Here is a 15,113-nt window from a genome sequence, read left to right on the forward strand (position 1 = left end):
TGCATAGCTGCTTACCTGAAATGAAAATAGGGAGGATAACTTTAAAACATGTGCAAGCACACCCATATACGCAGCTATATGGACACACGTACATATGCACAAATATTTTATATCGTGCGTGCAAATGTACGCACACCATATAAAATATGCATATCTAAAAAAAATGTGTCCGCTATCCCCACTATTATATATACTATCCATTGACCTGCTTCTCAGGAAAATTGAGTCAGATGCATTGATAAATAGGGATGTGAATCATTTTTCTGACGATTAAAAATATCGTACGATATTTAAACATGGCGCCGGCTGTCCATTGCTCCTACCATGTGACAGGGGCTGACCAATGGCACCGATAGCCCCTGTCACATGGTAAGGGCAAAGGGCCATCGGCGCCATTTTGTTTACTGGCAGCCGATGGCCCAAGAGCGGGAGATCACTCCCGGGACCCCCGCTGGACCACCAGGGACTTTAAGAAATTTTGGGGGGGTCAGGACGGTGGGGGATGCTAAAGAACTAGATTTAAAGGGTCGGGTGGGTTTTTTGTTTATTGGCTCGGATGCAGCCAATAAAAAAAAAAAAAAAAATTGATCAGACCGCAGGAAAAATAATTTCCTGATGGTTCATGAAACCGAAACCAGAACCAGTTCTGGTTCCAATTCGCATCTCTATTGATAAAGGGTTTCACATGGGGAAGACAGGAATTGTGTGTCTGCTTTTGCGGACGACATCCTGGTGTTCCTTATATCGCCACAGGAATCGCTGCAGAGAGTACTGGCACATCAGAAGCTGTTTGGGACGTTCACAGGTTTAAAGATAAATAAGGAAAAATCTGAAGCAATGGTTCTAGGTCAGGCATTAAGGGCAAGGTGGGAAGGGGCTTTTCCCTTATGTTGGATAGATAAAAATATGCGATACCTGGGTATTCAGCTTACTAGAGATGTTGAACATATTAAGGGGGCAAATGTAGGACCCCTACTTAAGAATATGGAGCAAAGGTTGAGGGTGTGGGTGGCTCTTCCACTATCTTTGATGGGTAAAATATGTCTGCTGAAGATGATGGAACTGCCTCGATGGTTATATGTATTACAGCAAATTCCGATTTGGTTAACGAAACAAGATATTATACAGATAAATCAGATAATACGAAGATATCTATGGGGGGGGGGGGGGGGGCGCAGAGCGTGAATATATTTGAGCTCCATGATGGTTCCATATATGCAAGGGGGCCTATCCTGACCAAACTGGAGGGAGTATAACTTAGCATGTTTGCTTAGACACATGCAGGATTGGCTACAGGGCATGAGCATATAGACTCCATATGAATTTATCAGGGAATGGGTAGCCCCTTATAGACCGAAAAATTTACTTCAGGTCCCGATGTTGGCAGTACCGACAGCCTATAGATAACGTATATTAATTCAGTTGAGTAGAAGTGCATGGAGATTTCTATGTACGGTAACATTGAAACTGGAGGGTTGTAGCTCGCCATCTCTAACACTAAGAGTGAACCCGCACTTTCTGGCCGGCTTATTAAGCGCTGTGTTTCATAAATGGGAAATGGCAGGGTTGTGCATGTGCATCAGATATGGGAAACAAACCAGGCCACTGTGTGGAGTTTTGGGGAGCTGCAAGATAATAATGGTCTAGATTCGAAAGACTTTTTCGCTTACCTACAAGTAAGGCATTATATATATTCATTGTGTAAGTCTACTAGGATGTTCAGCACATTTGGGGTATTGCAGAATTTCTTCACACCAGTGGGTAAGAAACATAATTCTTGTTCTGTCTTTTCCCGCGCACTAAGAGATATTTGAACTGAGGAGACTTATGGATATTAAAGAAAGATGGGAAACTGAAGCAGGGATAGTATTGGAAAAGAAAGATATTGTGCAGGTATTAACAGATTGTGCATCGGTTATCGAAAGTATAATTTTGAGAGTGACAGGATATAAAGAACTAAGTTGTATGTATATGTCTAGAACCAGGATGTTTGCTGCAAATTATGTTGTTCTAATTTATAAGGAAACTTCAAATTAAACTATTTTGTGCCTCTAATAACATTCCACAGGATGATATTTTGATTGTGCGCTCTAAATCGAAACGGGTTCCTCCAGGCCCTTTGGACCCCCACATAGCTACTTTTTGGGACTTAATGTTACACGATATTGAAATAATTGAATCCTCTGCACACAAAGGATATGTCAACTTTTCAACTAAAATGAAGGATGCACTACTATCATTATCATCAAATCAAGAAATAATTAAACCTGCCGACAAAGGTGGTAGCACTGCCATTCAGGATAGGACACAATACATACAGAGTTTGGAAACACAGGTAAATGATCATAAATATTATCAACTTTTGGAAGAGGATCCTACTCCTTCATTACAAGCTCAAATTACAGCTTTATTAATGGAAGCCAAGACACCTTTCTTAATGAAGAAGGAACGCCAGTTCCTTACAGTGTCCTATCCTCGGATTCCTATACTCTATGAAGTTCCCAATGTACATAAAACTCTTGTTAACCCACTGTTAAGACCCATCATCTCTAGCAATGGTTCTCTCCTTGAGCTGCTTGCCATATTCCTTGATAAATTTCTTCAACTGCATGTGAAATAAGAACATAAGAACATAAGAAAATGCCATACTGGGTCAGACCAAGGGTCCATCAAGCCCAGCAACCTGTTTCCAACAGTGACCAATCCAGGCCACAAGAACCTGGCAAGTACCCAAAAACTAAGTCTATTCCATGTTACCATTGCTAATGGCAGTGGCTATTCTCTAAGTGAACTTAATAGCAGGTAATGGACTTCTCCTCCAAGAACTTATCCAATCCTTTTTTAAACACAGCTATACTAACTGCACTAACCACATCCTCTGGCAACAAATTCCAGAGTTTAATTGTGCGTTGAGTAAAAAAGAACTTTCTCTGATTAGTTTTAAATGTGCCCCATGCTAACTTCATGGAGTGCCCCCTAGTCTTTCTATTAACCGAAAGAGTAAATAACCGATTCACATCTACCCATTCTAGACCTCTCATGATTTTAAACATCTCTATCATATCCCCCCTCAGCCATCTCTTCTCCAAGCTGAAAAGGCCTAACCTCTTTAGTCTTTCCTCATAGAGGAGCTGTTCCATTCCCCTTATCATTTTGGTAGCCCTTCTCTGTACCTTCTCCATCACAATTATATCTTTTTTGAGATGCGGCGACCAGAATTGTACACAGTATTCAAGGTACGGTCTCACCATGGAGCGATACAGAGGCATTATGGTATTTTCTGTTTTATTCACCATTCCCTTTCTAATAATTCCCAATATTCTGTTTGCTTTTTTGACTGCCGCAGCACACTGAACAAATGATTTCAATGTATTATCCACTATGATGCCTAGATCTCTTTCTTGGGTTGTAGCATCTAGTATAGATCACAACATTGTGTAATTATAGCATGGGTTATTTTTCCCTATATGCATCACCTTGCACTTATCCACATTAAATTTCCTCTGCCATTTGGATGCCCAATTTTCCAGTCTCACAAGGTCTTCCTACAATTTATCACAAACTGCTTGTGATTTAACTACTCTGAACAATTTTGTGTCATCTGCAAATTTGATTAATTTACTCGTTGTTGCAGTTGGACACTGCTGGCAAGATAGTGGACCCTTGAGCCAGTCTACCTAGAGTGACAGGGTAGGCTGGGGGGCGGAGCCACAGGCAGGAGGTGTTCACCCGGGAAACGGGAGGAGCCCGTAGGGCACTGGGACCTCGGGACTTGGCAATACAGGCAGAAAGTCCAGGGACTGAGATATGCTAGACCGGGACCAGAGCAAACAGAGGGAAAGGAAGTCCAAAGGTACCCGGGAAGCAGGGAACCGGCTGTACAGGGCCGAGGGCCGGCTGAAGACAGGGCAGCAGGCGGCAGCGGAGTCTGTAGCAAACCGGAAGCTGAAGCAGGCTGTAGACTGAAGCAGGGTCGGTAGCAAACCGGAGGCTGAAGCAGGTTGTAGGCTGAAGCAGAAGCAGGCCGGGGTCAGAGGCTGGCTGCGGGCTTAAGCAGAGTCAGAGGCAAACCGGAGTCAGAGGCAGGCAGCTGGCTGAAGCGGAGTCAAGGCAAACCGGAGTCAGAGGCAGACAGCCCTTTTGAAATTTTAGCACGAGAGCCATGGATTTGCACACTGTTCCTCTTCCAGATATTAAATCAAATTTGATCATATTATGATCACTATTGCCAAGCGGCCTCACCACCATTACCTCTTTCACCAAGTCCTGTGCTCCACTGAGAATTAGATCTAAAATTGCTCCCTCTCTCATTGGTTCCTGAACCAATTGCTCCATAAAGCTATCATTTATTCCATCCAGGAACGTTATCTCTCTAGCATGTACCAATGATACATTTACCCAGTCAATATTGGGGTAATTGAAGTCTTCCATTATTACTGCACTACCAATTTGGTTAGCTTCCCTAATTTCTCTTAGCATTTCATGATGTTGCAACCGTTGCTGCCCAACGGCTTCACTCTGCCTACTTTTCTTTTTCTGTGACTCCTCCTGCTCCTGGTGGAAGTCTGTCTGCCGCGGCATCTGCCCGCCGTCCTCTTCGGCGTCCCTGGACCGGCTTGGGCACTGCCTCCTGCCATGCTCCTCAGGTACCTTAGGCCGCGCGCGCCGCACGGCCTTCATTCTTATTTCCTCTTTAGCGCGAACCTCAGGGGCGTCCCCCTGTGATGACATCACGCTGCCCGGATATTTCAGCCTACTGTTTATTGCTATCCATTGAGTTAGCAAGGGATTTCCTACGGATGGGATTCACTGTCCTTACCCAGCTACTCTGCCTCCAACTTCTATTGGACTCTTCTGTACTCTTCGGAACTGGTACACGCTCCTCAAGGGCCCATATTCCCTGACTCGCTGCCTGTGTTCATCTCCTCTTCTACTTGGAAGAATTTGCTACAGACACCATCTGTGAGTACTACTACCATCTACTCCTCAGAGCTGTTTCCCTGGAACCAGGTACTCGCTCCTCAAGGGCCTGCCTCCATTCCAGCGCCAGTTCCATCTCCTACATGGAACTGCTGCGTGAGTACTTGCCAATGAGTCTCTGCTCCCAGGGATCTCACTCCTTGAGGGCCAGCTCTCCCTATCTCGGGGCTCCTCCATACTGGGGACTCTGTGAATGTCCTATTGTACTCATTCTCTCATTTCTTTTCACTACAGCACTGCTACTGGAGGTACCACTGTTCCAGCGCCCTGAGGAATACTAGCCCAGCCAGGCTCCATCTTCTATTCACTACCGCCACCTCTGGTGGCTTCACAAACTGTCTAAATAAAGATATAATCTGTGTTTGTGTGTCCAGAGCTGAGCCTGACCTGTGGCCCCTCACAGGACTTCCCCCTGTGGGTGTGGTCAGCTGCCACAGTGCCCAAGGGTCCACCCAAACCTTACAAAACATAACACATGATCATATGTACAAGACACCACCAATGTATTGAGGAAAATTCATGAAGTTGACTTACCATCGGAACAAGTTTTGTTCATTCAATTGATGTGGTGTCACTTTATACAAATGTTTCCTTTACAGTGGCAATTGAAGTGGTGGCAGAAGCACTTTCATCTTTAAGCCACCGAATACCCGCTACATTTTTATTAGCCATAGCACAATTAGTTTTGCGACAAAATTATTTTTTTTTTCACAATAAATTCTATCTACAAACACATGCATAGCAATGGGTCCTCGGTGGCCCCTTCAGTTGCCAATTTGGTCATGAACTGATTAGAAATTTTACACATTTACAAGTCTCCTTTTCTTCATGATGTATTTGTTTGGGACTGATACATTGATGATCTGTTGTTTTTCAGGAAGTCTGACGCACATCGTTTACAACAATTTCTACATTCGTTGAATACAGTTGACATAGATCTAAAGTTCTTGTCTCAATTTGATCATTTTCAAACATCATTTTTGTTCAATATCCAAGGAGATGCAGAAATATTAAGTCAGTCCCAAACTTCAAAATTGATAATGTAGAAATTATTTTTTATTTTTCGTAGCGGCAACTCCATTGCTTAAAACAGCACAGATTTCAAAAAAGAGGGTCCCCCGACACGGACCCGTGTTTCGCTAAACTCAGCTGCGTCGGGAGGGACAATAATTTCATGTGGCATTCATAAGATATAAAATAAAGACAATTTAAATAAAGTAATAACAGGGACTGGTACAAAATGGATCAATTAATATACAAACATAATTAAAAAAACATAACACATACCTTTACAACTCTATGCTTGAGCATGGTTTAATCGCAAGGAAAGCAGTACAGATGGACCTCGGCATTTAAAGGGACTAAAAATTTTAGTGCCAAAAGTTTTGGCCAATTAAAACGCACCATCATTACACATATTTAACAAATCAGAATGAAGAACCAGAAAAGTAAAAGAAAATATAATAAAAATAAAAATAAAAATGATGATAGAAATACAGAATCAAAGGAAGAATTGCAACTCTTTCATTATTCAGCCCCTGGGGTGTCAATCTATTCAGTCTAAAAATCCACTTTTGTTCCCAACAGGTTAAAATTTCAGAGTAATTCCCACCCCGGGGTGGCAAAGGCACCACATCAATAACATATAATTTTAAATCACATCCAGTGTGACCTGATGTAATCCAATGGGTCACCAAGGGGGCTGTTTCCCTTCCATTTTTAATATTTGAATGATGCTCAATAATTTGGGTGGGAAGTTTTCCCCATGTACAGTTTAAAGCAAGGACATACAATCGCGTAGACAACTCCTTTAGTCTGACAAGTAGAGGAAAATTTCAATTGAAATTTAACATGAGAGGTAAGGTGTTCGAAAGTGGAAAGTGGAGCAGTGAGGGGGCACACCAAGCAGTGCCCACAGGGTGCATGACCTAGAAATTGTTCAGAGTCTACCAGCACGGAATCATTCAAATATGAATGTACTAAAATATCTTTCAGGTTCTGACCCCGACAAAATAAAAAACGGATGGGGTCATCGAACGTTTTGTAAATAGATAGTATTGGCCAGTGATGTTTAATAATTGAAGAAATAGTATGTATTAGAGTGAGCTTTGTTTTTTTCCACAGGGTCATTTTTTGAGTCGGACGCTTCGGGGAAAAGTTCATTTTTTCCTCGGTTAGTTTTTTGGAAAAATGAACAAAAAACTAAACGGGGAAAAATGAAACGGGCCCAAAAACGACGCGGGAAAACGAAGCTCAAAAAAACCCACCCCAAGCATTAAAATTTACAATAATACATTAAATTCAGTCCCCTACCCACCATCCCGATCCCTCCCCAAGACTTACTAAAATCCCTGGTGGTCCAGCGAGGTCCCGTGAGCAGTTTGTCCCTCCGTGCCATCGGGCTGTGTGGCCTGCCTCGCAAAATGGTGCTGATAGCCTTTGACCTACTGTGTCACAGGGCCTACCGGTGCCATTGGTCAGCCCCTGTTACATGGCCATCGGCCTGAGTGCAGGAGATCACTCCCGGACCCCCGCTGGACCACCAGGGATTTTTGGCAATTCTTGGGGGACCCTCTTGTCCCCACAAGACTTGCCAAAAGTCCCTGGTTGTCCAGCGGGGGTCCTGGAGCGATCTCGCCGTTGGCTGCCAGTAATCAAAATGGCGCCGATAGCCTTTGCCCATACTATGTCAAAGGGGCTACCGGTGCCATTGGTCAGCCCCTGTCACATGGTAGGAGCAATGGATGGCACCGGTAGCCCCTGTGACATAGTAGGTCAAAGGCTATCGGCGCCTTTTTGCGAGGCAGGCCACACAGCCCGATGGAACGGAGGGACAAATCGCTCGCGGGACCCCGCTGGACCACCAGGGATGTAAGTCTTGGAGAGGGATCAGGAAGGTGGTGGGGGGTTGAATTTAATGTATTATTGTAAATTTTAATGCTTGGGGTGGGTTTTTTTGAGCTTCGTTTTCCCGCATCGTTTTTTGGGCCCGTTTCATTTTTCCCCATTTAGTTTTTTGTTCATTTTTCCAAAAACTAGCCGAGGAAAAATGAACTTTACCCCGAAGCGTCCGACTCAAAAAATGCCCCTGTAGAAAAAAACAAAGCTCAACTCTAATACATACCATTACTTCAATTATTAAACCTCACTGGCCAATACTATCTATTTACAAATCTTTCGATGTCCCTGTCTGTTTTTCATTTTTCTCGTAGTTCGAGGAAAATCTGTTTCGGGGTGGGGGCCCCCAAACCACGATGAATTAGGCAATTTCATTGAAATTGCCTAATTCATCATAAACAAATGCACATCTCTAGTATGTACATGAGTCGAGAAAGGTAAAATACAATTTATGCACTCATCGGATGACCTATTTTGTGGAAAAAATAGGTATTCACAGTTGGCATAAAGTGCATGCTTAAATGCTTTGGGGTAGATTTTAAAAAGCATTTACTCGAGCAAAACTGGTTTTTGCTCGAGTAAATACACTTTACTCAAGTAAGTGGGCTTTTCAAAATTGCTACAATATATGCCATTGAATTGTCCATAGGATTTACTCAAGTAAGTGCACTTTACTCGAGTAAATAGCTTTTGAAAATTGCTACGATAGTATGTCACATTTACATGCGTAACTCCTTTGAAAATGACCCCCTTTATGAAGTATACATCATGGGTACCCTCTTTCCCAAAACCTTGATAGCACCTGCGTAGCTTCATGGATAAAGTCTGCTTGGGAGGAGCAAAGCCGTCTAAGCCTGAGTAACTAATTTGTTGGAATATGTGTTCTCAAAGCAGTAGGATGGTGACTATCAAATCTTAATAAGGTATTACGATCAGTTTTTTTACGAAAAATTGATGTATGAAAAATACCCTCAATAGATATGGAGACATCCAAAAAGGCTATTACCTTAGGATTAATAACAAAATTAAATTGAAGATGTTCACTACAGTTATTTAGCCAATCAAAAAATGCAGAAAATTGAATATCCGTCCCTGTCCATACTAAAAAGATGTCATCGATATACTTAAACCAAGTGAAAATAAATGAATGCCAAGAAAATGGATAAATAAAGTGTTCTTCAAATTTACTTACATAAAGACAAGCCAAACTTGATGCCATCGTGGCCCCCATTGCTGTGCCTTTGATTTGTTGAAAAATTGTGCATTGAAACTGAAAATAATTCTTAGTTAAAGCTAAACTGAGAGTGAGCAAGAATGTAGTTGATACACGAATCGGATCAGGACGGCTATTTAAAATGTCCTCAATAAGATTTAATGCCTCCTGTTGGGGAATGTTAGAGTACAGTGAAACTATATCTAAGGTCACCAAAATATAATTTGAATCAATGGGTAAAGACAAACTGTTCTAAATGGTAATAAAATGATTTGTGTCTCTGACAAAGGAACGGCTTTTACATACTAGTGGTTTTAAGAATATGTCAACAAATTGTGATAAAGGTTCTAAAACTGAACCAATGCCAGAGAAAATCAGGTGACCAGGTGGATTTTGTAGTGATTTATGAATCTTGGGGAGAATGTAAAATGTTGGTATGATTGGGAATTCAGTTTGCAGGCTTTGCATGAAGTAATCTGGTGTGAAAGCAAAGCTTCCTGAACTTCATTTTTGATAATTTCTTGCAATTCTAATGTAGGATCAGTCGTTAGTAGGGATGTGAATCGTTTTTTGACGATTTAAAAAAATCGTCCGATATTTTTTTAAATCGTCAAAAATCGGTACAGTGCGCGATACAATAGAAATTTTCATGATTTATCGTGAAAAATCGTTACTCCCATTAGTGTCCACTAACGGGAGTTATTTGGGGGGAGGGCAAGAAAACTGGCACACCAAAACAACCCATAAACCCACCCCTACACCCTATACAACTAATCCCTTACCTTCCCCCACACCCCCCCCCCCGAACCCCCCCAAAACTTTTTACAAGTACCTGGTGGTCCAGTTGGGGCGCGGGGACCGATCTCCTGCTCTCAGGCTATCGGCGCCATTTTGGCTGCCACTGAAAAATGGCGCCGATGGCCCGATTAAAAAACAACCCACCCGACCCTTTAAAGATAACCCCTTAGCTTCTCCCACCCTCCCGATCCCCCCAAAACATTTTTAAATTACCTGGTGGTCTAGTGGTGGTCTCGGGAGCGATCTCTCATTCTCGGCCATCGGCTGCCACTCATAAAGATGGCGCCGATGGCCCTTTGCCCTTACCATGTGACAGAATATCCGTGCCATTGGCTGGCCCCTGTCACATAGTAGGAGCACTGGCTGGCCGGCGCCATCTTTAAAGATGGCGGTGGCCAAGGATACCCTGTCACATGGTAAGGGCAAAGGGCCATCGGCGCCATCAGCGCCATCTTTATGATTTGCAGCCGATGGCCCGAGAACGGGAGATCGCTCCCAGGACCACCACTAGACCACCAGGTAATTTAAAAATGTTTTGGGGGGATAGGGAGGATGGGAGAAGCTAAGGGGTTATCTTTAAAGGATCGTGTTGGTTGTTTTTTAATTGGGCCATCGGCGCCATTTTTGAGTGGCAGCCAAAATGGCGCCGATGGCCTGAGAGCAGGAGATCGGTCCCCGCGCCCCCACTGGACCACCAGGTACTCGTAAAAAGTTTTGGGGGGGTTCGGGGTCAATTTTAAAGGGTCGGGCCTCACTAAAAAAAAATTAACGATGTGAATCAGAACCAATTCCGATTCACATCTCCAGCAATCAGATTTTTTTCTCCCTCCAGCCAAACCCGATCGTTAAGACGATCGGGCACATGATTCACATCTCTAGTTGTTAGCAGTAAGTAAAATCTTGTATCAGAAAGCTGACGTACAACCTCATCAACATACATGTCACAATCTAAAACCACTATGCCACCCCCCTTATCAGCCGGTTTTATAACAATAGACTGGTCATCTGTTAACAATTTGATGGCCTTTCTTTCCTCCTTTGAAATATTAAAGTGTTTCACTATCAGTCTCAGGGGAAGTCATTGAACATCTGCTTGAATTAATTTCTCAAAGGCCAGTAGAACAGGATCTACTGGTCCAGGAGGAGACCATCTAGATTTTTTCCGGACTAATGATGGATCATTAGTAACAGGGGAGTCAGAAAAGAAATGTTTAATACGAAGCATCCGGAAAAATGTGTTAAGATAAATTTGTACATCAAACGCGTCATATAGAATAGTAGGAACAAATGAGAGTCCTTTTTCTAATACTGAAACTTCTGTTCTGGAGAGATGGTGTGTAGAAAGATTGAAGACAAGTCCTGAAGATTCTGATGTTACTGCTCCTCTATTGTGCTTTCAAATATCATTTTTGGACATAATGATAATCAAGGATGGTGCACACATCAAGACTACACTTTATCGAAAAACCATTGATATAATCTATTAAGATACCAAAGCTTCCATCCGAAGCTTCCATCTGAAAGCCTTTAAAAATGGCCTTCCTGTGAGTCAGTACTTCTGCCTTTGCCACATATGCTCATCACTGGGTGATTTTAAACAACAAGCATGTTTTAGCAAAATGGTGTCTTGATCAGGGCTATCCTCTTTCAGTTGTACGCACTGCATATAAAAGAACTCTTTATTCCCCAAGAGAGCAGTTAGAATACCAAACCAGGAGATTATCACCACAAGATGTGTATGTACTGCAACATACTTATCGATCATCCACCATTGTTCGTAGTATCTGCCAGCATTGGCATGTTCTACAACTGCACCCCGCATTTACTGAACAACCTTTAGTTTCATTTCAGAGGGGATCAAATATTAAAAATCATGTTGTAGGAGCCGCATTGCCTAGTATCGCCAGTCCACCGGGCGACTTGACCCATAAAGCGTATGGACAGTGCAACATGTGTTCCATCACTATAGCAGGAAACAGCTGGAAACATCCGACCACTGGCATCGTTTATAAGAAGAAATTTTGTTCTGATTGCAATTCCAACAATGTGGTTTATGTGATCCAATGCGACTGTCCCTTACTTTATGTGGAGCAAACCTCGAGGCCAATTAGAACGCGGTTAAGGGAACACAGGAGCCAACTCAATACGGAAAACATCAAAGCTCCCATTGTGAAGCACTGTTTATAAGCACATCACAACTTTTCACAATTACGTTGGACCATTTTAGATATGGTTCCAATAAATAGCAGAGGTGGGGACAATCGTAATCTTCTTAGTTTTAAAGAACAAAGGTGGATTTTTGAACTATCCACAGAATTTCCCTGGGGTATGAATGACAACATTGAATGGTCATCATTAATTTAAAGTGCTGTTTTTGTATTTCCATTGGTCACATGCAATTGCATCCCTGATTGATCAATACACGAGTCATGTGTATGCTTAAAAAACGTAGGTTTCAAAATGGCGAATCCTTGCTGAAATGCCGTAGCCACATTGCAGTAGCAAGAAAAATCTCCAACTAAGACATGTATATACTGCTAAAATACAAGGTATCTCTATCATTGATTTTGGATGCTTACATAGTAATTGTTTTCCTTTTAGTGATACAAACAGCCCCTGATGAAGATATTGAAACTTCTGTGTTGTCGGGCTTCGCAGAGCTGATGATTTAAATGCTCTTGCACTACTTTAAAGGATAAGTGTCTTTTAAAATGTATTATGCGTTGGAGTAACAAAATGTTTTAAAAAGTTTCAAAAAAAGTGGCATACATTATTATCAAGTGTTAAAACCTTGTGATTAAACATGTGGAGCAGGCACATTTGTTACACTTTGCATCAAAACACTGCACTATTACAAATAAGTGAACAATTTATGAAAATGCTTTCAGCGTTTGTGCCCTGTGCTCATTTATGAGGGTTAACACTTGTATTATAAAGAGTGGTATTCACACTGATATGTGGTTCATTATTTTTCTAGATATTTTTACCGCATAGTTCACCAGTATTTTATTTCATTGCTGCTTGAAATGCTGCTTGAAATGTAACAAAGAATGGGGCTCTTTGATCCTAGCTTCTGGTATTGTGAAAAATTAGTGATATTTTGGGCGGAGGTGACGAGAGACTTGGGACATATTTTAAAGACTCCAATGCCAAGAGTACGGAGATATGTTTACTACGTCTATTCAGAGGTACATTGGAATCTATGGCAGAGCCTGATAAGACATTTATGGGAAAGGCACTGTTAGTGGCAGTACAAACAGTGCTAGCGGTATGGATTTCTGAGGATCCACCAAGAGCAGAACAATGGAAACACCACCTGCACAAGCTTCTCCAATTTGACTATATGACAGCCAACAACAAATTGCAGGAAGAATTAACCAGGTGTCACGCCATTTGGGGTAAATACTGGGATTCTCTTACAGTATACATGCATGAGTATGTAAAGGACTGTACCACACCTTGAGGAATGGGAAGGATGGTACATCAGAGACTTGCTGGTCAAGAGATCCAGGGGAGGGGTGGGGGGAGAAAATCAAAGACAAATTAAGCAATCTATAGGGTAGAACTGTTTATTGGATTTCTGACAAATGTTTACTGAGTATGTCTTGTTTAACATAAAAAAAGTTCAATAAAAATATTTTTAAAAAAAAGTGGCATGCATTTTAAACATAGCTAATAAGTTTTGATATCTGGCTAAATGGCGACAAAAGTCCAACTAAGTAGTATTGTTTAAGACTTATCCAGCTAAGGGGGTCATTTATCAAAATGCACTAAGGCTTTTTTGCATGTGCTTGCATGATGTCTTGATGAATGATGCATGATGAATTGAAGCTTCCAGAGCATCCAACTAGCCTACAGGGACATGAGAGTGAGAGAGTGAGAAAGCAAGCTTGGCCATAATGTTATCTCCCTAGATAGGTATTTGTATCCCTATGGTAGGCCCACCTAGTAACTCGAGGTGAGGTTTAGGTATTAGTGTAGGGGTTAGGGGCCCCTTTGACATTCAATGTTAGATGTACGAACAGAACAGTGGTCTCTTGTGAACATTTGATGACCCTCGGAGTGAGGAAACTCACTCCAAGATGAGATTTGGGCAATGTTCTCTCCACCTAGCATGATGGTCTCTCTACCTGGGTAACATCAAGCTAGGTGGAGAGAACATTGCCCACTGTTCTGTTTGTACATCTAACATTGAATGTCAAAGGGGCCCCTAACCCCTACACTAATACCTAAACCTCACCTTGAGTTACTAGGTGGGCCTACCATAGGGATACAAATACCTATCTAGGGAGATGAGATCACAGTCTCTCTCTCATGTCCCTAAAGGCTAGTTGGATGCTCTGGGAGCTTCAATTCATCTAAATAGGCCTTGCAGGAGACATCACACAAGGTGATAAAACCTTACAGCTATCACACAGCCTAACACAATTCAAAAAGGTGTTGTTAAAATCAGCATTAGGTCTGTGCAATAGCTCTTCACAGCCCTCCCCTAACTCCTCATATTTGCATCACATGCATTAAACACATTTTTGCATGCAGTAAGGGCCTATCACATGCATTAACGGGGCTTTTCGCATGCATTAAAAAACCTTAGTGCATTAGCTGGATAGGTAAGATAGATGGATAACTAGCATTTGAAGACTTATCTGGCTAAGAGATGTTTTGTAAGACTTATCCGGATAAGCTGTATATAAGACTTATCCGGATAAACTGTATATCGTGTTTGAAGAATATTACCAGATTTACCAATTAGTCCAGTATGCACAGTCTTTCTCTAGGTTATGAAGACCCATCTGATTCTTCAGCTTGAACTCTCCCCAGTTTTCCCAGCCCCTTATCCAGACAGTATTTGGCGATAAAGATTTTTAATCTGACTTACATCAGATAATTAGCAGGCGCAGGGAACAGCTGTATGCACATTGCTTTTTCAGATCCCAGAATGCCCCTGGCCCATCGTTAGCTTTCCTCATTTTTATACAAGCAAATTTATTCGCACACCATTACTTGTGCGTTTATGTTTGCGGTTTATGAAATAGCACTTATGTGAATATGCAGAACTTGCATGAGCATGTACAAATTTTTACGATTTCAACTCTTAAAATTCTCCTTTATGTCTGTACATGGAAAAATCCAGTGCAAGCTCATACTTTTGTCCCCTGACTGAAACATGCACTCAAGAATGTCTATTTTTGCATCAAAAACTACATGCATAATTAATGTTTTT

General features: G+C 42.0%; 1 protein-coding gene across 2 annotated transcripts in view; it reads right to left on the reverse strand.

Moving 5' to 3' along the window:
* DPYD (dihydropyrimidine dehydrogenase) overlaps positions 1–15,113 on the reverse strand; it is a 2,453,390-nt gene that overhangs the window by 2,118,874 nt on the left and 319,403 nt on the right. The gene's annotated exons all lie outside the window — the stretch shown is intronic.

The sequence above is a fragment of the Rhinatrema bivittatum genome, chromosome 10 (assembly GCF_901001135.1).
Source record: "Rhinatrema bivittatum chromosome 10, aRhiBiv1.1, whole genome shotgun sequence".
Lineage (NCBI taxonomy): Eukaryota > Metazoa > Chordata > Amphibia > Gymnophiona > Rhinatrematidae > Rhinatrema > Rhinatrema bivittatum.